We start from the raw sequence: 24,765 nt of genomic DNA on the forward strand, positions 1-24,765 counted from the left end.
ATAAAACTTGTTCTCCCAAAAACCGCTGAAAAACCCCTAGGATAATCGCGGAAAAAGGAAACACAACAAAACGATTACACAGCTCGGTCGTTACGTAGCGACCGAGCACGCACATGCTGCTCGGTCGCTACGTAGCGACCGAGCACACACACGGCTCAGTCGCTACGTAGCGACCGAGCACGCACGCTGCTCGGTCGCTACGTAGCGACCGAGCACGCACACGGCTCGGTCGCTACGTAGCGACCGAGCATACACACTGCTCGGTCGCTACGTAGCGACCGAGCACACACACTGCTCGGTCGCTACGTAGCGACCGAGCACGCACACGCTGCTCGGTTGCTACGTAGCAACCGAGCACACACGCTCGGTCACTACATAGCGACCGAGCACGCACACCTCTCGGTCGCTACGTAGTGACCGAGCTCAAGCCAACTCTCCACTCGCTACATAGAGACCTGTAAGGCCTCAAAAAGTTCCTCCTTCGGGTTCTCTTTTGAATCCTCATCGAAACCCTTTTCGTTTCGTCTCAATCGGAGTTTCCGTTGAGATTTTATGATGAAAACAAGTAGGACTCTTCTTGGCTTGTTTCCGCTCGCTACGTAGCGACCTGTCAGACTGTCAGTCGCTATGTAGCGACCTGTAAGGCCTCAGAAAGGTCCTCCTTTGGGTTCTCTTTTGAATCCTCGTCAAAACGCTTTTCGTTTCGTCTCAATCGGAGTTTCCGTTGAGATTTTACGACAAAAACAAGTAGGACTCTTCTCGGCTTGCTTCCACTCGCTAAGTAGCGACCTGTCAGTCAGACTGTCAGTCGCTATGTAGCGACCTGTAAGGCCTCATAAAGGTCCTCCTTTGGGTTGTCTTTTGAATCCTCGTCGAAACGCTTTTCGTTTCGTCTCAATCGGAGTTTCCGTTGAGATTTTACGACGAAAACAAGTAGGACTCTTCTTGGCTTGCTTCCACTCGCTACGTAGCGACTTGTCAGATTGTCAGTCGCTACCTAGCGACCTGTAAGGCCTCAGAAAAGTCCTCCTTTGGGTTGTCTTTTGAATCCTCATCGAAACGCTTTTCGTTTCGTCTCATTCGGAGTTTCCGTTGAGATTTTACGACGAAAACAAGTAGGACTCTTCCTGGCTTGCTTCCACTCGCTACGTAGCGACCTGTCAGACCCCCAGCTCGCTACATTGCGACCTTTCAGACCCCCAGCTCGCTACATTGGCTCTCGCAGAGATTCGGGATCTCTGGGAAATTAGGGTTTTCCTAGTTTCCTTATTTAAACGGAAATCGATAGTGCAAATTTCGGTTCCCACAGTTTCCGTGACCAAAGCAGGACATGGATGCACAAACCTCAACGCCTTTCGAACTCTCTTCGGCGTAAAGGAAGTCCAGAAAAACGGACCGTTCCTGAGAAGATCCCTCACTGCGATAATATCCTTAGGGAACGGAGCAACAGGATTGATGAAGGGACGATCGTTCGGCAACCTCCGGAACAATGGGATACAACTCTCTTCGACAGATGCAGCGTCTATACGAACAAAGAAGAAAAACTTCTTCCACGAGTTGAAGTTGGAATTAAACCTTTTAACCACCGACATGAAGCTCCAAGGGACCAGCCTATACTTGTCCGTATCCTTGACGATTTGTAACCTCAAAAGTGCTTCAAAGTGGTCGACGGTAAGGGAGAGACCATGCTCGTAGCTCAGGATCAGGACTCCAATGAGGTGCTGAATGGCAAGGGGATTCAGTTGGCTTATCGCCACCTCGAAACGATTCCACACATGGACGATAATTTTGGGAATTGGGAACCACAAGCGACAGCACACTACGAACGCTTTGTAACAAGTAAAGTAACCCTCCGAGGGATTACTAGCGCGCTCTCCTTGACGAGGAACCCGGAATTCCACCGTATCCGGAATTTGGAAGAACGACCGCATTGATCCCGAGAAACTCGTTAGTAATCCTGCTTGGAGCCCCTTCCTCGGCTAAACGATGGGTCATGACCGGGAATGCCTTTTCATTGGGAGGTGTGATCGAACCATAACACGCAACCCACCATGCCTCATTCTTGGCCGGGCTACCGAATGAGGCACGAACTCTCTCTTCGGCACAAGGAGCTCTTCAGGAACGTTTCCGGACGAGGGCCCTTTCTTCGAACTCCTTTTCTTACTCGACATTTCGTATTTTCCTTTTGAGAATCAAGAAGAAAAGGATAGAGAGAAAAAAGAAAATTTTCAAGTGAACTCTCTATGAGAATAAGTAAGTGAAAAGGTTATGAAGAAGTTACCTCCCTTCTTATCGGCATGAGAAATTTCTATTTACTTGCGGATTTTTGGACACGAACTTCGCCCAAATACACCAATCTCGTCCGAACTCGCCATACGATGCGTTAGAATGTCACTAGAAATCCATGAAATCAACGGGCTGGGGGGCTAACTGTTGGGGTCGAAAACGGTTACAACGATGTTAACGTCCAAACCTCCACAAAATACAAGTATGTCTTTCCGCAACAAATCGTGCTCGGTCAAGAAAACATCACAACGTATGTTCCCAAGATAAAGCTTCATTCAAATTCTATTTAGATCAAACATAGTCATCGGAAACATGCCCAAACCAGCTACGGATAGGTTCGAGTATGACGATCGGAACACTAGTCATCGGAAACATGCCCAAACCAGCTACGGATAGGTTCGAGTATGACGATCGGAACACGGACAAACCAAGCTCGGTCATTATGCAACTACCGCACATGCACGCTGTCCGGTCCCTACGTAGCGAGCCAAGCTCGGTCGCTACGTAGCGACCGAGGTTCCGTCCCGCTCGGTCGCTATCCGTCTCGGTCGGTCGCTACGTAGGGACCGAGCGTCCGTCCCGCTCGGTCGCTACGTAGCGATCGAGCTCGAGCCAAGCTGGATGACGGTTTACGCTTGGTTCGCAAGGAAAGATAAATGTCAATTTTCCGCGGATAAATACGAAATTTTGAAGATAATTACGAAGATCGGAAAAAATGGAATATCTCCATTTTTATGCTATGACGGCTTAAGGGCAGAAGAGAAAAAGCGTAAACCGACCTAGGAGCGAGTATATAAGGAGTCCTAGGCGAGAGCCATGGAGAGAGACTTTTTCAGAGCAAACTTAGCAATTAGAGTGATTTAGGCATATTTCCGTTTTTGTTATTCGAGCTGCGACTCAATTAGGTTATTGTCGTCTTAGGGTTTAAGAACTAGGAATCTCACCGACAGTTCTCGTAGCCCAGGCTCTTACCTTGTTGTAACGCTCAAACGCGAATTCGGAATAAGATCTACTTTGCTCTCTTTTCGATTTCTTACTTTTCTCGTCTTTTATTTCGTGTTCTGATTGCTTAGCGTGTGGTATTAACAGATCGCCGTGACCTCTGGGAAATTAGGGTTTTCCTAATTTCCTAATTTAGACGGAAATCAACAGTACGAATTTTGGTTCCCACAGTCCTGTTCACTTCTTTTTGACATATATCCATAATGGTCGTTAATGGTCATTAATGGTCGTTCATGCTTGTCTGAGAAAGTATCGATCGACGCTCAGGCCATAGCATCGATCGACACTTGCTCCAAGTCAACAAGTGACAGCGGAGACTGGACTTAGACATCTGATTAGCAATTACATGCGAAAGCTGGATTACTTACTTATTAAAATCGGGTTCTAGAATTTAATCTATAAACCATTAGAATCCTTGAATTGTAGTTTTGAATTTCTTGATTGATAAATCCCTAGGTCTGGCTATTTCTCCTAACTGTTTACAACTTCAATCAACCAATCGAACAAATACTTTGTTCACCTTGCTTTCATTTATTTACTGCATTATAAACTGTCTGCCTAGCTTAATCATGATTTCTAGTCTATTGTGTGCCCTAGCTCTCTGTTGATTTGATCCTTAAGTACTACAATTGAACCTCTTATTTGAGAGAGTAAAATCACTCCTTAGGGTAATTTGAGTGATATCAAATTTGGCACCGTTGCCAGAGAACTTTGATCGCCATTAGACTTGAATAATAGGTTTAGTCTGGGTTTTATTTACTGTCATAGTTACTTACATAAAAAAATTTCTTGTCTTTCAGGTAAATGCCTATAAGTACCAGAAGCAGCAAGGAGGAAATACTTTTCTTTTCAGACCCATCACGTTTGGAACGCTCGATCCGCAAAGAGAACCGCGCATCATTGATCAAAAACACCTCTAATACGTCCATCGACACCACCGCAACTACGTCGATCGACAGTTTAACTCGAACATCGATTGATACCAATCCGCGAGCAGACATGGTTGCGACACTTGTGCTATAGAGGGATGAGAATGGAGACCTGCATGACCCTGGAGGTCATCTGTGTAATGCAGCAGGTCAGAGGATAGATGGACAAGGGACAGCAATCCTTGAGCCATCTGCTGCCACCGAGGATGCTAAAGTTCTTCTTCAGAGATCGTTAGCGGATTTGACCAGGCCTAGTCAGTTCTACACCAACAGGTCTGCGATTCGACCTCTAGAAATCCAGGGATTTCAGATACACCACACACACTTCTCTCATGTGGGTCAGCACCCTTATTGTGGTCTTCTTGATGAAAATCCCTCGGATCATATTGAGACACTCGAAGACTTTGTGTCTGGCATCCAAAAATATGAAGCAACCAAAGATTACATCATCTGTAAGCTGTTCAAATATTCTCTCTCTGGGAATGCTAAAAATTGGCTGAGAAGCCTACCACCAGGATCTCTCACTACATGGACTGATGTCAGGACTGCGTTTATGACTGAATTCTTAGATGATGCAAGGGCTGAAGAGATGAGAGATAAAATTTGGACATTCTTTCAGGAACCTACAGGAGCTTTCAAAAGCTCTGGGGAAAGGTTTAGGAGATACCAAAGGGACTGTCCACATCATGGTTTTACGGAGACTCAGTTTTTGAAAAGGTTCTGCAAGGGTATTGATGTGCGATATCATGTGATGCTGGATACTGCAAGCGAAGGAAACTTCAAGACAAGGGTATTGATGTGCGATATCGACTCTTTCTATTGATCAATATAACGAGAGTTGAAATCATAGATCTAGTTAATTGACAAGTCAATACATGCGAAAGCTGATTGACTAGTTGATCAAAGTAGTTGAGTTTTACATTATCATGCATGCAACTAATTAGGCATCTGTAGGATTATAATCCCAATTTCCCTGAATAAAAACCCTAAGTCTAACTATTTTCTTTCTAAGCACCAAAACCCCAAACCTGCTATTGAACAAACACTTGTTCAATATAAAACTGCAATTTACATTTAAAACTCTAAAAACAATCTTACTTAACAAATCATATTAGAAATCCTTAGGTTCCTTAGCTCCCTGTGAATTTGATATCTTGCATATTTTCATTGCTTTAGCATCCCATTTTATGCACTTTGATCATATAAATTAGGACTTAGACATCTTTAGGATCCATTTTGCATTCATTTGTCCCTATCAGGTGTTGGAGCATCCTATGGTGTGATTTGAGGTGTTTGGGAGCTTTAAAACCCAAAAGAAGTGGAGAATGAAGTGTGGCCAAGGAAAAACAAAGTAAAAGTGAAGCTGGCTGAGTCCCCACCCGGGTTGGCACACGCGGCCTGAAGCACCCGCAAGGGTTCTGAACAAGGGAGAATCGAGAGACGTACCCAGCCTGGCACACGCGGCCTGAAGAACCCGCACGGGTTCTGAACAAGGGAGAGACGCTTGACGTACCCGGCATGGCACACAGGGCCTGAGGCACCCGCACGGGTTCTGAACAAGGGAGAGACGATTTATGTACCCGGCCTGAAGCACGCGGCCTGAAGGACCCACACAATTTACATACCCGGCCTCGATCACCCGGCCTGACGCACCCGCACGATCTACATACCCGGCCTAGCCACCCGGGTTGGTCGAGCCTCTCTCTTCCCGGGTATCAGCTTGTCCTGGTCGAGTTCCATCATATTTTAAGGGTTTTTTGGTCATTTTCCTTGTTATTTTAAGGGCTTCCATGCCTAGTACTTTTTGTAACTTAAAAGCAGTCTTTGTGGTGAAAGTTCTCATCTTAAATCAAATCATCATCTTGTTCTTGTGTTTTCATCTGATTTTAAGTTCTTATTTTGCTTTCTTCACATGATTAAGCTAAAATCCTTCATGGGTTTAATAGTAATCATGGTAATTAGTGAGTAATTCACTTTTGGATTCATGGGTTAGGCAGACTAAGGGTGATTAAGCTAGATCTAAGGTTTTCTTAATATAGATCTATCTTGTTCCTTGCTAGTAGAGTGCTTTTAATGCTATTTTAGAGTTGGTCTCTCTAAAGTTGAGCTCTAGGCATTTTATACCGAAAGGTATTTGATGACATGCCTGTATGATTTTAGAGAATATAGTAGGTATTGAGAGATTAAAGGTAGATTAGAGAAGGTTAATGGGAGATTTGTAGAGAGATTAGATAGTAATCATGTTTAAGAGTATTTAAGAATCATCATGAACAAGGGAGAGAGTCTAGAGAGATAATCCCATACTTCTTATTATTAATCTGATCAGAGATTACAATATATATGAGGCAACACTAGGATGAGGATTTCATAAAAGTGCACTATTACAAGAGATAAGGTTTGCTTTAATTCAAACCATCCAATGAGCTTCTTCCTTGTGCATAAAGCTCCTTTTGCTTTATCCAGCTCTTCTCAAGCCTGTCACACGCGCCTCCTCTTCCCTTACAACGGACTGATACCTTAGCTAAGGGAATAGGGCTTCTCTTCTTCTTCCAAAGTTACCCGGGTAACTAGTATAACTAGTATACTAGTATTACTAGGGTAACTTTGGTTTACCCTTTGTAAGCTACTCGAGTAACTAGTATTACTACGACCTCTTCATCGTACTCAACTCCTCATGTCTTTCTCTTCCTATATATTGATCTCATCTCAACACTCCCCCTCAAGCTTAGCTTTGTGAAAGTCTAAGCTTGGATAGCCATGAGATCTTCCTCATTAAAAACCTCACCAAGGAAAACCCATTGGGACAAAACCTTGATGAGGGAAAAAGAGTAAAGACCTCATGACTTAGGGGATCAGTTCCTTCTCTTCCCAAGATCTATGAGTCCTAATCTAATGTGAATGGACTTCATAGTCTTTTGTCTTGCTGCCTTGGTGAACACATCTGCCAACTGATCTTCACTTCTTGTATAACATGGCAAGATCACTCCCAAGACTATCGTCTGACTCACCTTGTGGCAATTTACTTCAATGTGCTTTGTCCTCTCATGAAACACTGAGTTTGTAGGAATGTGAATAGCCGCCTGATTGTCACAATGCATAATCATTGGTGTTGCTTGCTCAATCTCCAAGTGCCTAAGAATCCATTTGATCCATACCAACTCGTTGGTAAGCTTTAGCATAGCTCTATATTCAGCTTCAGCACTAGAGCATGATACAACTTTCTGCTTCTTACTCTTCCAAGTAACCATGTTTCCTCCAATGAAAGTGCAGTAGCCTGTTGTAGACCTTCTGTCTGCTTTATCACCAGCCCAATCAGCATCACAATAACCCACAACTTCCGTGCTTTTATTGCAGCCCATCCATATTCCAAGCCCTTGAGTTCCATTCAGGTACATGAGAACCCTCTCCACCATGCGCCAATGATGCTCTTTTGGAGCTTGCATATGTTGGCTCACGTGATTCACAGCAAAACAAATGTCTGGCCTAGTGATGGTCAAGTATATCAGCATCCCCACAAGCTTTCTATAAAGCTTTGGATCATGGAACAACTTGTTGTCTTCAATCTCCCCCTCACGTGAAACCTTGTACCCATCCTCCATGGGATCTTGGCTGTTCTTCCTCCATACGCACCAGCATCCTTCAAGAGATCCAATGCATACTTCCTTTGAGAGATAAACATCCCTTCCTTGGATTTGCACAGCTCAATCCCAAGAAAGTACTTCATCTCTCCCAAATCCTTTATATCAAATACTGATTTCAGAAACTCTTTGGTGGCTCGGATTCCTTCCTTATCACTGCATGTTATGATGATGCCATCCACATACACAAGCAAAACAATGATACCTGATGGAGTATTGAGAGTAAAGAGAGTGTGATCAAGCTCGGACTTCCTGAAGCCTCTACCATTCAGTGTTGTGCTTAGCTTATTGTACCATGCTCTAGGTGATTGTTTCAATCCATAGATGGCTTTCTGCGGTCTAAGAACGTTAACTGGCTTCACCATTCCTTCAAGACCCGGAGGTGGTAGCATATGGACTTCATCTTCTAGCTCTCCTTAGAGGAAAGCATTCTTCACATCCATTTGCCAAAGATCCCACTCAAGGTTGGTTGCAACTGATAGTACAATCCTAATGCTATGAAGCTTTGCAACAGGTGCAAAAGTATCAATGTAATCCTCTCCATAGGTTTGTGTGAAACCTCTTGGTACCAGCCTTGTCTTATGCCTATCGATCTTCCCATTAGGTAAATACTTGATGGTGAAGATCCACTTGCATGACACAGCTCTCTTCCCCTTAGGCAACTCACTCTCATACCATGTATCATTTCTAATCATGGCATCAGCCTCATCATTGACTGAATCCCTCCACTCTTGAATCAGCATTGCTTCTTCATAAGTTCTTGGCACATAGCTTTCATCTAAGCTTACTATGAAGGAGTAGTGCTCTTCTGGAAACTCAGCAAAGGAGCACACCGCTTGGGAAGGATGTTCCACAGCCTGGGCATTGTATAACACTCTCGTGTTTACCAAATTTCTTGTGTTTGCCCACTCAGAAGCATCCCTCCTTACCCATGTGCTTCTTCTCAAAGGAACTTCTACTTGTTCCTCAACAACTTCCTTTTGTATCTGGATTTCTTCTCCAGCTTCCTGACCTTCATTCTGAACTTCTCTTCCTGATTCATCTCCACTTTGGACTGGAGAATCTGAGCCTTGATCTTCTAGACCTCCAGCTTCTTCTGAGCATTGATCTTTTAACCCTTCAGCTTCAGATTCACTTCCCCCCTCATGTTCAAAGTGGGTTGTTTCTTCAGCGGCCACTTGAGTAGGCTCTTCACGCCTGCTCTGATCCTGGGACACGCCAATACCGAGTTCTTCTAGTATGTTTCTCAAACTAGCAGCTCTATCTGATGGTTGAGAAAGCCCTTCAATCTCCTCCCAATTCTTCTCTTCATAATACCCTTTATCTTCCATGAACTTCACATCCCTAGACACCAAGACTCTTCTAGCAGTGGGATCAAAGCACTTGTATCCACTTTGAGATGTGGAATAGCCAATAAGCATAGCCTTGGTGCTCTTTGCTTCAAGTTTGTTTCTCATCTCTCCTGGCACCAGTACATAGCACACACACCCAAATGTCCTCAAGTGAACTAGAACTGGTCGACTCTTGTTGAGTACCTCAAATGGAGACTGATCCTCTAGGATTCTGGTTGGTATCCTGTTGATTAGATACCAAGCAGTCATCACAGCATCACTCCAAAATCTCTTAGGGACACTCTTGTGGAACATCATTGAACGAGCCACTTCCATGAGGTGTATGTTCTTCCTTTCAGCAACTCCATTCTGTTGTGGAGTGTAAGGACAGCTAGTCTGATGTAGAATCCCATGTTGAGCTAGGTGATCTTTGAATGTGTGGCCTATGTATTCCCCACCATTATCTGACCTGAAAATCTTAATCTTGGCATGATAATGGTTAGTAACATAGCTTTGAAAATTTTTAAATGCATCAAGAACCCTATCTTTTGTTTTGATGAGTGTTAACCAGGTGTATTTGGATTTTTCATCAATGAATGTGGCATAATACTTATAATCATCCCTAGATAAATAAGGCGCAGTCCAAACATCAGAGGGAATCAAATCAAAGCAATTCTCATAAATAGTGGATGATCTTTGAAACACTGTCCTACAATGTTTGCCTAAATCTATGCCTCACAATCATTATTTTTAAACATGACACCTGGTAACATAATGCTTAAAGCCCTAACAGGTGGATGTCCAAGTCTAGCATGCCACAATGCATCTTTAATTAAGGAAGAAACATAACTAAAAGAGAAACAAGAACTTGAGATGGGACTAAGATCTTCAAGCATATAAAGGTCTCCTTTGGTTGCTCCTTGCCCAATCAACTTACTGCTATTAATATCCTGAAACTTAACATCATCAGGACTAAAGATAACCTTGCATTGAAAATCAGTGGTGCATTTTTTGACAGATAAAAGATTAGAAGTAAACTCAGGCATAAAAAAATGCTTTTGAATCCTTATCAAACAGTTTTAGTTTCCCAATTCCTCTAATAGGAATTCTATCACCATTAGCAATCATAACATGTCAATGAGCCGGTTCTATGTCTCTAATCAGGTTATTATCACTAATCATATGATGAGATGCACCAGAATCAATAATCAAAGGTTTATGCATGTTTCTAGTAATCTCAGTCCTTGATGGTTCATTTTGTTTTATCAGGTTTCCTAGTAATCCTAACAGTTTACTAGTTATACTAGGCTCACTAGCAGTAGTGTAGGCGCTTTTAAAAATGTCTAGTAACTTATCAGTATTACTAGGATTACTAGCAGTAGTGTAAGAGCTTTTAAAAATATCTAGTAATTTATCAGTATTACTAGGCAATGTATGAGCAGCATATGAGTATCCAAGGGTGTTTCCGAGGGTGTTACCAGACTCCTTAAGAGCTTTGAAGAAGGCTTCAAGGTCAGCTCTCTTGAACACCTCCTGATCCATACCCTTTCCAATCAGTTGATGAGACGTCAAGGCTCTACTTTCACTTTCACCCACCTTAGCGCTTCAGCAAAAAGATGAGCCTTTGCTTCCCTATCCCTGTTGACCCCGCGTGGCCTGAGGTGGGGATGTAGGATCCAACACTCACTCTTCTTGTGACCGGTCCTCTTGCAATACTCACAGCTTCCCTCATACTTTTTATACTTCCTTCATGAGCCTCTGTATGCAGCCTTGTTTGCTTGCATTCCTTCAGCTTGATGAGCCATAGTAAGCTCACCCTTGCCTCCAAACAGGCCAAGAGATCCCCCCTCCTTCTGAAGTTGCGCGCATACTTCCTCCATGGATGGTAGGTTAGGCGATCTCAAGATGTGTTTGATGACATCCTTGTAGCAAGGATCCAATGTCATCAACAACCCAAACACGAGACCTTGTGCATGTACAAGGCTTCTCCTTTATATTGTGGTCGTGGCCCCCTTGTATCAGTATCCATCTTTTTATCAAAAACCTTTGTTTTCTCTTTTCTTCTTGTTTGTCCAGTTGATTGAGTGTTGGTGTGTAATATCCAACTTCTGGTGTGTAATATCCACAGACTAAGCGCTCTAGTTCGGTGTGTCACCATTCGAGCCACATACCTTGAGAAACTTGAGTCTTTTGATTCGTTTCAGCAAGGATTATCCCATCTGTTCCAGAGCATCATCCTAGGATCTCATTACCCTTGTTGGCGACTTGGCTAAGAGTTCATAGAAGCAAACTGGTTCTCCAAATCTCTGATCTTGTTGTTGAGCTCATTGTAGCTTCCATCAATCTTGGAGTGAATGTTCTTGAACTCATAGCCCATTGTTTTCTCATTCCTTGCCTGAAAATCCAAGAGTTTCTTGAACATTACATCCACACTTGTATGTGAAGCTGGAGCTTGTGAAGAACTGCCTTGAGCTTGAGTAGACTGATTGCCGTGATTGCTGAAACCAGGAGGGATGTTTTGCCTAGGATGATAGCTCCTTTGCTGAGTGTTTTGCTTGGGCTGGTATCCTCCTTGCTGGTTGTTAGAGTAAGACATTTGCTGGTAGCTGTTATACTGAAACTTAGGTTCCTTCCTGTACCGTGTACCATTGTTGTTGATGAAGCATAGCTCTTCTTGGCCTTCCAAACCATCAACCTCATTGAATTTAAGAGGAACCTCTTGACTAGGACCACCCACAAAGTTCACCTGCTCCTGTTTAGCTTGGTTGGAAAGAAGCAAATCCATCTTCTCTTGCAAGGACTTGATCTCTTTATTTGTCTATTGATCATCACTTATGTTGACCCTATCATGCTCCTCACTGTAGACTCAGTCACTCTTGGCCATGTTCTCTACCAGTTCCTCTGCCTCTTCCTCAGTTATTCCCAAGAAAAAACCATTGCTGGCAGTATCAAGCCTGTTTCTGCACTGTGGTAGACCTCCTCTATAGAATGTGCTAAGCAAACTCTCCTTGTTGAAAGCATGATGAGGGCATTGAGACCAATAGCCCTTGAATTTCTCTCATGCTTCACTTAAGCTCTCAAGATTCTTCTGTTGAAACCCAGAGATTTCATTCCTGATATTAGTTGTCCTTGATGTAGAGAAGAACTTGTGTAGGAAAGCTCTCTTACACTCTTCCCATGTCACTCACTTGGGAGAGTCTTCTCCCAATAGTGTGCTTTGTCTCCCAAAGAGAAAGGGAACAACTTTAACTTGAAAACATCTTCAGAACCACCATTTGTCTTGGACAAGCCACAATATTTATAAAACTTGTACAAGTTATCAAAAGGGTCTTCAGCAGCAAGGCCATGATACTTGTTTTCTCTATGGTGTTGAGCCGCCCTGACTTGATCTCGAAGTTGTTGTTCTCCACTGCTGGTGCTCTGATTCCCAACCTATGACCATTAATGTGAGGTTGATCATAGGCTCCAATGGCACGAGCTTGGCGCGGTTGATGTTGTGGCTGGAGATGTGGTCTAAGATGATCAGCTCTTGGACCATTGCCCCCTAGGGCATCACCATCTTGAGGCAGATTCTCCATATCAAAATCCAACCTTTGCAAGTGAGCCTGGTGCTCTACTGCTCTTCTATGTCTTCCTATCTCCCGCTCAAGTGTAGCAATCTCTTCAACAGTGGGAACCAAGTTGGATGCACCTCTGCATCTTGTGATCATACACCTGAAAAGCAAAGGGAGAAGAAGGAGAATCAATAACACAATAAAAGAAAAATGACTTAGTCTCAAGAAAGTGACTAAATCCCAATGTCACAATCAACTTAGAATTTGGCAACGGCGCCAATTTGATGTTAAGAGTTTTCAAGGCTCTTAATCAAATGTTATAGTATAAAGGATATTAAACCAGTTCTAAGTGATTCTAAAGCAAAGGAAATGTAAGACCATGCTTAATCTAAATGCTATCAATTGGTGAGATGATTTTGAGCTAGAATACTACTAAAATACAATAAAGAACAAAGCTTTCTCTTTTAATGAGATGGAAGAACTCATGGGCTAAGAGAATTGACCTTGGGCGATCAAGTTTCAATCTAAAGGTGGCAGCTTTCAATTGATCTATCAACCTTAGGCCTAGTCACTTTGGTTGAATATTATCTAAGCAATCATTAATATCAAGTCCAATAGCCATCTTAACACCTTTAACAACAAATCTCTTTGGTAAGAATGATAAAGCTTAGGAGAGTTGGTTCTGGCTGTTGAGATGAGATCAATATATAGGAAGAGAAATACATGAGGAGTTGAGTATGATGAAGAAGCCGTAGTAATACTAGTTACCCGAGTAGTTTACAAAGGGTAAACCAAAGTTACCCTAGTAATACTTGTATACTAGTTATACTAGTTACCTGGGTAACTTTGGAAGAAGAAGAGAAGCCATATTCCCTTAGCTAAGGCATCAGTCCGTTGTAAGGGAAGAGGAGGCGTGTGTGACAGGCTGGAGAGGAGCTGGATAAAGCAAAAGGAGCTTTATGCACAAGGAAGAAGCTCATTGGATAGTTTGAATTAAAGCAAACCTTATTTCTTGTAATAGCATCACTTTATGAAACCCTCATCCTAGTGTTGCCTCCTCATATATATTGTAAACTCTGATCAGTTTAATAATAAGAAGTATGAGATTATCTCTCTAGTCTCTCTTTCTTGTTCATGATTCTTCTTAAATACTCTTAAACATAATTACTACCTAATCTCTCTACAAATCTCCCATTAACCTTCTCTAATCTACCTTTAATCTCTCAATACCTACTCTATTCTCTAAAATCATATGGTATCAGAGCCAGGTTGGCTTTGGTATTGAGAAACCTCGTTCCATTTCTTTCTTTCTCTAGCTCTTGTGTCCTTGTGTTCTTGCTCTTGTGTTCTTGAGGGTTCCGTGAAGCTGTGTGATAAAGTTGAGTCCTGTGGTGCTGTGCTTTGAGTTTGTATGTTCTTGAAGTCTAGTACTGTGTGTTCTTCAGCTGAGTTGCAAGTTTGAAGATTTCTGGTCATTTCTGGTTCAAGCAAGAGAAGATGGAAGGAAACAACTTCAGCAAGCTAGTTATTGTCCCGGTTGCGTTGAAGGGTGGTTCAAACTACCTCTTGTGGTCTAGATTGGTGAAGACTGCCATTTGAAGGCTAGGGCTGTGGAGCCACATCACTGATGATGGACCGAAGCCAGTGGCCAAAGAAACTGAAGAAGGTGAAGAGGAATAGACTCTCACCAAAGCTGAATCCAAGAAGTGGGTACAAGAAGACTTGATGGTGCTCTCTGGGCTGCAAGGATCTCTTGATGTTCCTCTTCTTGAAGCTTACAGCTACTGTGAGACTCTCAAACACTTGTGGGAGACCCTCTCAAAGACGTTTGGAAACGTCTCCATCATCAGCCGTGTGTTTGAGCTGAAGAGAGTCATTAACTCCATGAAGCAAGATGGAGGAGAGCTCACCAAACACATGGGAAAGTTTGGATCATTATGGTCTGAACTTGAAAGTCTAAGACCTAACACCACTGATCAAGCAACTCTTATGGAAAGAAGAGAACAAGATCAAGAGTTTTCGAAAACTAAATAATATAAAAGCATAGCATAAAATATAACATAAGGTCTTCATGTGGACAGACCAAGATCAATCATCTAGGAGATAAGAGAAGTAGACTTGTGGCCTCGTTAAAAACCTTCCTTTGGAAAACTAAGTGGGACAAAACGAAAGGTTAGGAAAAGAACACACACAAGCTACTTGCCTAGATGATGATCAGCTTGAAGGTGGAGTAGTTTGAATGATGGTTAAGGTGTCTTGGATGATCAAGCTTTGAGCAAGACTAATGTATTCTTCTTGCTTCCAAGCATTCTTCAATGTTGCATACTCAGCTACAATCTCTTCAGGTTCAGGTTTATACTTCCATTCCTTGGTGCTTTCCATGATCACATCAAAGGGTCATTACCTGGAAAGCCAGAGCAAAACCCCAAGGAAACAATGAAGGCAATCACCCTAAGGAGTGGTAAAGAGTTTCCTCCAAGAGTTCTCACCAAGGATGGTGAGAAACAAGGTGGGTAGGTGACCATCAACATTGATGATGAAGTGGTGATTGTAGATGAGAAGGTTGATGAAGATATTCAGGAAAAGATTGTTGAAGCTAAGGGTAAAGGAAAGGTTGGAGAAGAGAAGAGGACAGTGAAACATGGTGAAATTGCTACTCCAACAAAGGAATCCTCTTTTGTTCCTCCTCCCTAGGAGCCAAGGCTACCATTCCCTGGAAGATTCAAGAGACAGCTATTGGAGAAGTACAAGGCACTCTTTGAGAAATAAATGAGTGAAGTTCAGTTCACAATGCCCATAATTGATGCTTTTATGTTGGTCCCTCAGTACAGAAAGTTCTTAAAAGATGTTGTGGCTGCAAAGAAGAAAGAGATGGAAAGCTTGATGATTCTTGCTCATGAGTGCAGCGCCATTATCCAGAGGTTAGATGTTCCAAGGAAGCTAGAGGATCCAGGATGTTTCACCTTACCTTGTGCTCTTGGACCCATGGTGTTTGAGAGGTGTCTATGCGATCTTGGAGCTAGTGTCAGCTTGATACATTTGTCTATTGCAAAGAAGCTTGGATTTGACCCGTTTTTATCCATGGTATTTAGGTGTTTTATTATATATATATCTATGTTTTCTACTCTTCTAGGTATGTTTTCAGGTTAAGGTGCATTTCAGAGTAAAGCTATGACTTTGGAGCATTTTGGAGCTTAAAGGACATTTCATCCGAGCTGACCATGTAGTGGTCGACGAGAGGAAGACCAATAGATCGATGCACATCCAGTGCTGTCGGTCGACACCATGAGATGCCTCGACAAATGAAAATTAATATCGATCGGTGTACACAAGTACCATCGATCGATGTCGAGACATTGGACATTTTGGATCCAGCGGACTTGAAGCCCAAGTCCAAGCTAAATTACGAAAATGCCCTGACGATTTTTTTAACCTTGTAGATTATATACTGCCTAAGTGTTTTTGTTACAGTTTTACTTTGAGAGAAAGAGAGAGTTTTGGAGAAAAGATCACTTGTGATTGGAACTCCTTGTTTTCATTTATTTTCATCTATAATATGAATTTCCATTTCTTCATTGTCATGAATTGCTTTGCTATGTCTGAGTAGTTCAATTATTAGATCCACGGTTCAGATAGATTTGTGGGATAAGCCCCAAACTATAGATCTGCCTTGTTGTGATATTCATGATAGATTTATATTCATTGCTTGTTTTAGCCTTGCTAACTAGAACATGATCATAGGATTGCATACTCAAGCACCCTTGTTATCCCATCCTGACATCTATCTATCATATTAGGACTGCTAGAGAGGGCTAACCACCAATTTAATATCTTAATAGGGCATGTCATACTCGCGCATAGGCCTGGCTAGAACCCGTCGATCGATGTCCTCAACTGACTATCGGTCGACGTAGGTAAAGGTGTATCGGTCGATGTTCCTATAGGACCATCGATCGAAACTATTTCGTTGTCAACATACTAACCGTTGAGACACGAGATCTAGTTTGTTAACCAGTGAAACATGCGAGAGCTGATCACTGAGTTAAGCGGTTGAGCTCTAACATATCATGCATGCAACAAATATGCATCTATAGATATTATAATCTCCAACACCTGAATAGTGGCCCTGCGTCTAATATCATTTCCAACCAAGTTACATTTACTATTTACTTCGCTTTTTACTATTGCTATTTTATTTAAACATTTACAACTCTTAGAATTAATAAATACTAGAATTAATTCTTCCCTAGCTCCTTTTGGATTCGATCCCTAAGTACTACATCTGAACCTCTTTTGATGAGAGTAACACTCCTTAGGGTAATTTGAGTGGTATCAAATTTGGCGCCGTTGCCGGGGAGCTTTGATCGCCATTAGATTTAGTTTTATTAGAACTTTTTAGATGTGGTTGCAAATTTTTTGAGGAAATGATTTCTGTGCTTTAAAATCTGTGAGTCCCTAATATTTTCAAACCTCTTTCAGAGAGACTGCATGTATGTTTTGTTTGAGGACAAGCAAAAGGGTAAGTCTGGGGGAGTTGATATACCTTGGATTTGACCCGTTTTCATCCATGGTATATAGGTGTTTTACTATATATATATATATGTGTGTTTTCTACTCTTCTAGGTATGTTTTCAGGTTAAGGTGCATTTCAGAGTAAAGCTATGACTTTGGAGCATTTTGGAGCTTAAAGGACATTTCATCCGAGCTGACCATGTAGAGGTCGACGAGAGGAAGAACAATCGATCGATGCACATCCAGTGCTGTCGGTCGACACCATGAGATGCCTCGACAAATGAAAATTAATATCGATCGGTGTACACAAGTACCATCGATCGATGTCGAGACATTGGACATTTTGGATCCAGCGGACTTGAAGCCCAAGTCCAAACTAAATTACGAAAATGCCCTGACGATTTTTTTAACCTTGTAGATTATATACTGCCTAAGTGTTTTTGTTACAGTTTTACTTTGAGAGAGAGAGAGAGTTTTAGAGAAAAGATCACTTGTGATTGGAACTCCTTGTTTTCATTTCTTTTCATCTATAATATGAATTTCCATTTCTTCATTGTCATGAATTGCTTTGCTATGTCTGAGTAGTTCAATTATTAGATCCACGGTTCAGATAGGTTTGTGGGATTAGCCCCAAACTATAGATCTGCCTTGTTGTGATATTCATGATAGATTTGTATTCATTGCTTGTTTTAGCCTTGCTAACTAGAACATGATCATAGGATTGCATACTCAAGCACCCTTGTTATCCCATCCTGACATCTATCTATCATATTAGGACTGCTAGAGAGGGCTAACCACCAATTTAATATCTTAATAGGGCATGTCATACTCGCCCATAGGCCTGGCTAGAACCCGTCGATCGATGTCCTCAACTGACTATCGGTCGACGTAGTTAAAGGTGTATCGGTCGACGTCCCTATAGGACCATCGATCAAAACTCTTTCGTTGTCAACATACTAACCGTTGAGACACGAGATCTAGTTTGTTAACCAGTGAAACATGCGAGAGCTGATCACTGAGTTAAGCGGTTGAGCTCTAACATATCATGCATGCAACAAATATGCATCTATAGATATTATAATCTCCAACACCTGAATAGTGGCCCTGCGTCTAATATCATTTCCAAACAAGTTACATTTACTATTTACTTCGCTTTTTACTATTGCTATTTTATTTAAACATTTACAACTCTTAGAATTAATAAACACTAGATTTAATTCTTCCCTAGCTCCTTCTGGATTCGATCCCTAAGTACTACATCTGAACCTCTTTTGATGAGAGTAACACTCCTTAGGGTAATTTGAGTGGTATCAAATTTGGCGCCGTTGCCGGGGAGCTTTGATCGCCATTAGATTTAGTTTTATTAGAACTTTTTAGATGTGGTTGCAAAATTTTTGAGGAAATGATTTCTGTGCTTTAAAATCTGTGAGTCCCTATTATTTTCAAACCTCTTTCAGAGAGACTGCCTGTATGTTTTGTTTGAGGACAAGCAAAAGGGTAAGTCTGGGGGAGTTGATATACCTTGGATTTGACCCGTTTTCATCCATGGTATATAGGTGTTTTACTCTATATATATCTCTGTTTTCTACTCTTCTAGGTATGTTTTCAGGTTAAGTTGCATTTCAGAGTAAAGCTATGACTTTGGAGCATTTTGGAGCTTAAAGGACATTTCATCTGAGCTGACCATGTAGAGGTCGACGAGAGGAAGAACAATCGATCGATGCACATCCATTGCTTTCGGTCGACACCATGAGATGCCTCGACAAATGAAAATTAATATCGATCGGTGTACACAAGTACCATCGATCGATGTCGAGACATTGGACATTTTGGATCCAGCGGACTTGAAGCCCAAGTCCAAGCTAAATTACGAAAATGCCCTGACGATTTTTTTAACCTTGTAGATTATATACTGCCTAAGTGTTTTTGTTACAGTTTTACTTTGAGAGAGAGAGAGAGTTTTGGAGAAAAGATCACTTGTGATTGGAACTCCTTGTTTTCATTTCTTTTCATCTATAATATGAATTTCCATTTCTTCATTGTCATGAATTGCTTTGCTATGTCTGAGTAGTTCAATTATTAGATCCACGGTTCAGATAGGTTTGTGGGATTAGCCCCAAACTATAGATCTGCCTTGTTGTGATATTCATGATAGATTTGTATTCATTGCTTGTTTTAGCCTTGCTAACTAGAACATGATCATAGGATTGCATACTCAAGCACCCTTGTTATCCCATCCTGACATCTATCTATCATATTAGGACTGCTAGAGAGGGCTAACCACCAATTTAATATCTTAATAGGGCATGTCATACTCGCGCATAGGCCTGGCTAGAACCCGTCGATCGATGTCCTCAACTGACTATCGGTCGACGTAGGTAAAGGTGTATCGGTCGACGTCCCTATAGGACCATCGATTGAAACTCTTTCGTTGTCAACATACTAACCGTTGAGACACGAGATCTAGTTTGTTAACCAGTGAAACATGCGAGAGCTGATCACTGAGTTAAGCGGTTGAGCTCTAACATATCATGCATGCAACAAATATGCATCTATAGATATTATAATCTCCAACACCTGAATAGTGGCCCTGCGTCTAATATCATTTCCAACCAAGTTACATTTACTATTTACTTCGCTTTTTACTATTGCTATTTCATTTAAACATTTACAACTCTTAGAATTAATAAACACTAGAGTTAATTCTTCCGTAGCTCCTTCTGGATTCGATCCCTAAGTACTACATCTGAACCTCTTTTGATGAGAGTAACACTCCTTAGGGTAATTTGAGTGGTATCAAATTTGGCGCCGTTGCCGGGGAGCTTTGATCGCCATTAGATTTAGTTTTATTAGAACTTTTAAGATGTGGTTGCAAAATTTTTGAGGAAATGATTTCTGTGCTTTAAAATCTGTGAGTCCCTAATATTTTCAAACCTCTTTCAGAGAGACTGCCTATATGTTTTGTTTGAGGACAAGCAAAAGGGTAAGTCTGGGAGAGTTGATATACCTTGGATTTGACCCATTTTCATCCATGGTATATAGGTGTTTTACTATATATATATCTCTGTTTTCTACTCTTCTAGGTATGTTTTCAGGTTCAGGTGCATTTCAAAGTAAAGCTATGACTTTGGAGCATTTTGGAGCTTAAAGGACATTTCATCCGAGCTGACCATGTAGAGGTCGACGAGAGGAAGAATAATCGATCGATGCACATCCACTGCTGTCGATCGAAACCATGAGATGCCTCGACAAATGAAGATTAATATCGATCGATGTACACAAGTACCATCAATCGATGTCGAGACATTGGACATGCGACATTTTGGATCCAGCGGACTTGAAGCCCAATGTTGGGGTCAAAATCGGTCACGACGAAATCAATGTCTGAAAGTCCATAAAAATCAGCATGAACATTTTTACAAAAAAGTAATCCTCGTAAAGATATCTTTACGAAGAGCCTTGTGGTAAAATCTTGTTCAAATCTCAATCGAACCACTAAATACGATTGTCCGAAGGCAACAGACATGTATCCAAATCGGCCGCGGAAAAGCTCGAGTATGGCGATCGGACCGCAGACAAGCCAAGCAGGATCGATACGCGGCGACCAAGCATGCACACAGCTACGTAGCGACCGAGCCCGAGCCTAGCTCGGTCGCTACGTAGCGACCGAGCTCGAGCCAAGCTCGTTCGCTACATAGCGACCGAGCGTCCGTCCCGCTCAGTCGCTACGTAGCGACCGAGCTCTTCTGAAACGTCGATACGACACCAGTCCATGCATTCTCGTCTATCCTTCGATGCTATCTCCCGAAGACCGTTGTGAACTCAGTTCATGTTTTCCGCCATTCTAAATCATCGATCAAACTTTGCGGTAAAAACCGCGGAAAGTCCGTTCTTTATCTAAAGAAGTCGCAATAAACGTTTCGAGTCAGAATACTGCCCAAAGGGACCAAAGACACGACTCGAGGCCCATCTTACGATTTCTTAACCAAAAGCCCGTAAACCATAGGACGGTTTACGCTTGGTTCACAAGGGAAGATAAATGTCAAGTTTTCGCGGATAAATACGGAATTTTGAAGATAATTACGAAGATCGGAAAAAATGGAATATCTCCATTTTATGCTATGACGGCTTAAGGGCAGAAGAGTAAAAGTGTAAACCGACCTTGGAGCGAGTATATATGGAGTCCTAGGCGAGAGGCAAGGAGAGAGAACTTTTTAGACTCTGAATTCTCTGCACTTAGAAACTTTAAGCTTTATTCTCGACAAGTTCGGTTTCTATGACTGGCACTCAATTACTGGACGAACTCACCCAGGCAGTTCGATCTCTTGTCCAGCTCTATCAATTGAACTTTTCGGCTTGATCCTCCAAAGGGGTACGTAGGCAGCCTTTAACAAGGTTCAGTCCGAAATCAAACAAAAATATTTTCTGTATCTATTTCGTCTTTTGTTATCGAGCTGCGACTCAACTAGGTTTGAGCTATTAGGCCGCTAGAACTAAGTAACTCGCTGACAGCCTTTGCGGCCAAAGCTTTATGATCTCTTGTAATGATCGCAACGCTCTTACGCAGACTCGAAATAAGATCTACTATTTTCTCTTAACTCGTTTGTTATCTTTTCATGATTTCCGCATATATTTGGTTACTTGTCGTTGGCTCTCGCAGAGATCCGGCACCTCTGGGAAATTAGGGTTTTCTTAGTTTTCCAATTTAAACGGAAATCGACAGTGCGAATTTTGGTTCCCACAGTTTGGCGCTAGAGAGAGGGGGGGGGGGGGGGTTACGGATTACTCATACTCATGGCCACAAAACGCTTGATCAAAACGATGTCTGGATATATGAAAGACAAACTCGCAGCACTGACTGCTCCTATGGTTAACGACTCCGCAAACGCCACAGTTCTTGAGAAAATCGAAAACCTCGCTGCGACTTTTCGCTGCAGGAAGTGCAATGAAACGAGCTCGCGATTTCTGTTTCTAAACATAAAGGGAAACGATAAATCTTATCAAACCCCGTAAGTTTTGCTCATTTCCGAACAAAAGAAATCTCAATGCGTAAGGATTTTACCAAAACACGTTTTCGGAAAACATTCCGGAAGGGTAAAACTTGTTCTCCTAAAAACCGCTGAAAAACCCCTAGGTTAATCGCGGAAAAAAGAAACACAACAAAACGATTACACAGCTCGGTCGCTACGTAGCAACCGAGCTCAAGCCAACTCTCCACTCGCTACGTAGCGACCTGTAAGTCGTCAGAAAGATCCTCCTTTGGGTTCTCTTTTGAATCCTCATCGAAACGCTTTTCGTTTCGTCTCAATCGGAGTTTCCGTTGAGATTTTACGACGAAAACAAGTAGGACTCTTCTTAACTTGCTTCTACTCGCTACATAGCGACCTGTCAGACCTTCACTCGCTACGTAGCGACCGGTAAGGCCTCAGAAAGGTCCACATTTTGGTTCTCTTTTGAATCCTCATCAAAACGCTTTTCGTTTCGTCTCAATCGGAGTTTCCGTTGAGATTTTACGACGAAAACAAGTGGGACTCGTCTTGGCTCCCTTTCACTCGCTATAGCGACCGAGATGACATCCTCACTCGCTATAGCGACCTGTCAGACCTCAAAAGGATCCTCCTTTGCGTTCTCCTTTGTATCCTCATCAAAACGCTTTTCGTTTCGTCTCAATCGGAGTTTCCGTTGAGATTTTACGACGAAAATAAGTGGGACTCGTCTTGGCTCCCTTTCACTCGCAATAGCGACCGAGATAACATCCTCACTCGCTATAGCGACCTGTCAGGTCTTAAAGAGGTCCTCCTTTGCGTTCTCCTTTGAATCCTCATCGAAACGCTTTTCCTTTCGCCTCAATCGGAGTTTCCGTTGAGATCTTACGACGAAAACAAGATGGACTCGTCTTGGCTCCCTTCCACTCGCTATAGCGACCGAGATGACATCGTCACTCGCTATAGCGACCTGTCAGGCCTCAAAGGGGTCCTCGTTTGCACTCTCCTTTGAATCCTCATCGAAACGCTTTTTGATTCGTCTCAATCGGAGTTTCCGTTGAGATTTTACGACGAAAACAAGTAAAACTCATCTTAAACTCCTTGGCTTGTTCCTGCTCGCCCTACCTCCATCTTTGCGTTCACTTTCGAATCTCGATCGAAACGTCTCTTGTTTCTCCTCGATTGAAGTTACCATTGAGACTTTATGATATAAAAAAAAACCGCAAAGACTTTTTTCCTCGCATGAATTCAAACTGATCGTATAAAACGGCAATAGTTAACTTAACACTTTAGCGGCCTCAATTATACGATTACGGTGAACCTTTTTATAAAAATTGACGTTGTATCGAAGGAGAAGATAACAGTCAAGTTCGGAAGATAAATGTCAAGTTTCAAAGGATAAAAACACCAATATCAGAAATGGCGAACATACACGAGAAGAGGAAAGGGAAATGAGCAAGCAAAACTGAGAAGAGACAAAACTGCACCTTCGAGAGAACTAAGGTATTTCCGAATAGAAATTTTTGAAATCAGACTTGGAATTTTCATAGGAAATTACTTTGAGGCTGCCATAGAACTTTAGGGAACGTAAAACCTAGGCTGATAGTCTAGCGAACTAAGTCTTAAGCGATTTTTCCTGTCTCGATATATTGTTCCATAATTGTTTATCCAGATCTTGCAAACCGATCTAAACTCTTTGAAAATCGAGAAACGATCGCCACGCATATCAAGCTCGCTTCCTAAAGAGAGAAAAACTAGAGACATGAACGTCGTCTTAAAACCGATTCGTTTCTGGCAATTTTCTCGGAACCGACATATTCCTAGTCGTCAAAGTGGAAACAACCAAATCACAGTCCAAGCGTCGTCTATAAATCGTCTCAAATTATCAATCATTCCAAACCTTGAAGAAACGTACACAACCCTTCAAAGTATCGGTTCAACCGTTTTTTTTTCATAAAAAAAAAAAGAAAGCGGGGAGTAAGTACGTATACTATACACATATACTCCCAAACTTCAAAAACTTCTGCAAATCGTCAAGAATAGGCAAACGACAATCTAATATTCGTTTAACCGCTTGCAACATATCCAGACGATCATGAACATAAATCTCAAAGACTATCCATCATTTCTTGTCGCAATCATGCGTACAGAAAACCTGTACCAATATCAAACTGAAACTCGACGGTTAGCCAAAGTATTGAAGCCCTTTCCGGCTTCAGAAAGCCAGTTTCGTTTAAAACTTCCTACAAGAAAATCACCAACGAACTTCTTTCAGTTTCCGTTGAACCAAGCAAGTCACAGAAAAGCATCGAAAACATTTGCGACGAAGAAAACTCGAGAATAGATGTAGCATCGTGCACATTAAAAGGAGCACTTTCCTCCCGATGGTTAGCTAGATCCACCTCTGGTTGACCAATTCGTTCAAGAAACGAATGTGTCATGAGAATCCTCTCAAAAAACCTATGAAAAACGTTCTGCGACTAGATCGTACTGAAATAAACTTCGGTAACACTCCATGAGTAACTCCA

At 42.0% G+C, this 24,765-nt stretch overlaps 1 protein-coding gene, 1 long non-coding RNA gene and 1 other non-coding gene across 3 annotated transcripts in view; 2 read left to right on the forward strand and 1 right to left on the reverse strand.

Annotated features, from left to right (window-relative positions):
* LOC117128145 overlaps positions 1 to 24,765 on the forward strand; it is a 734,122-nt gene that overhangs the window by 3,520 nt on the left and 705,837 nt on the right. The window lies entirely within an intron of this gene.
* LOC117128147 lies at positions 855 to 23,213 on the reverse strand. The gene is made up of 2 exons (XR_004451343.1): positions 22,857 to 23,213; positions 855 to 1,014 (listed from the first exon to the last, which is right to left on the reverse strand). It is a non-coding gene; the product is annotated as an uncharacterized LOC117128147 (long non-coding RNA).
* Positions 12,201 to 12,307, forward strand: LOC117128817. The gene has a single exon (XR_004452208.1). It is a non-coding gene; the product is annotated as a small nucleolar RNA R71 (small nucleolar RNA).

This window comes from Brassica rapa, chromosome A09 (genome assembly GCF_000309985.2).
Source record: "Brassica rapa cultivar Chiifu-401-42 chromosome A09, CAAS_Brap_v3.01, whole genome shotgun sequence".
Classification (NCBI taxonomy): Eukaryota; Viridiplantae; Streptophyta; class Magnoliopsida; order Brassicales; family Brassicaceae; genus Brassica; species Brassica rapa.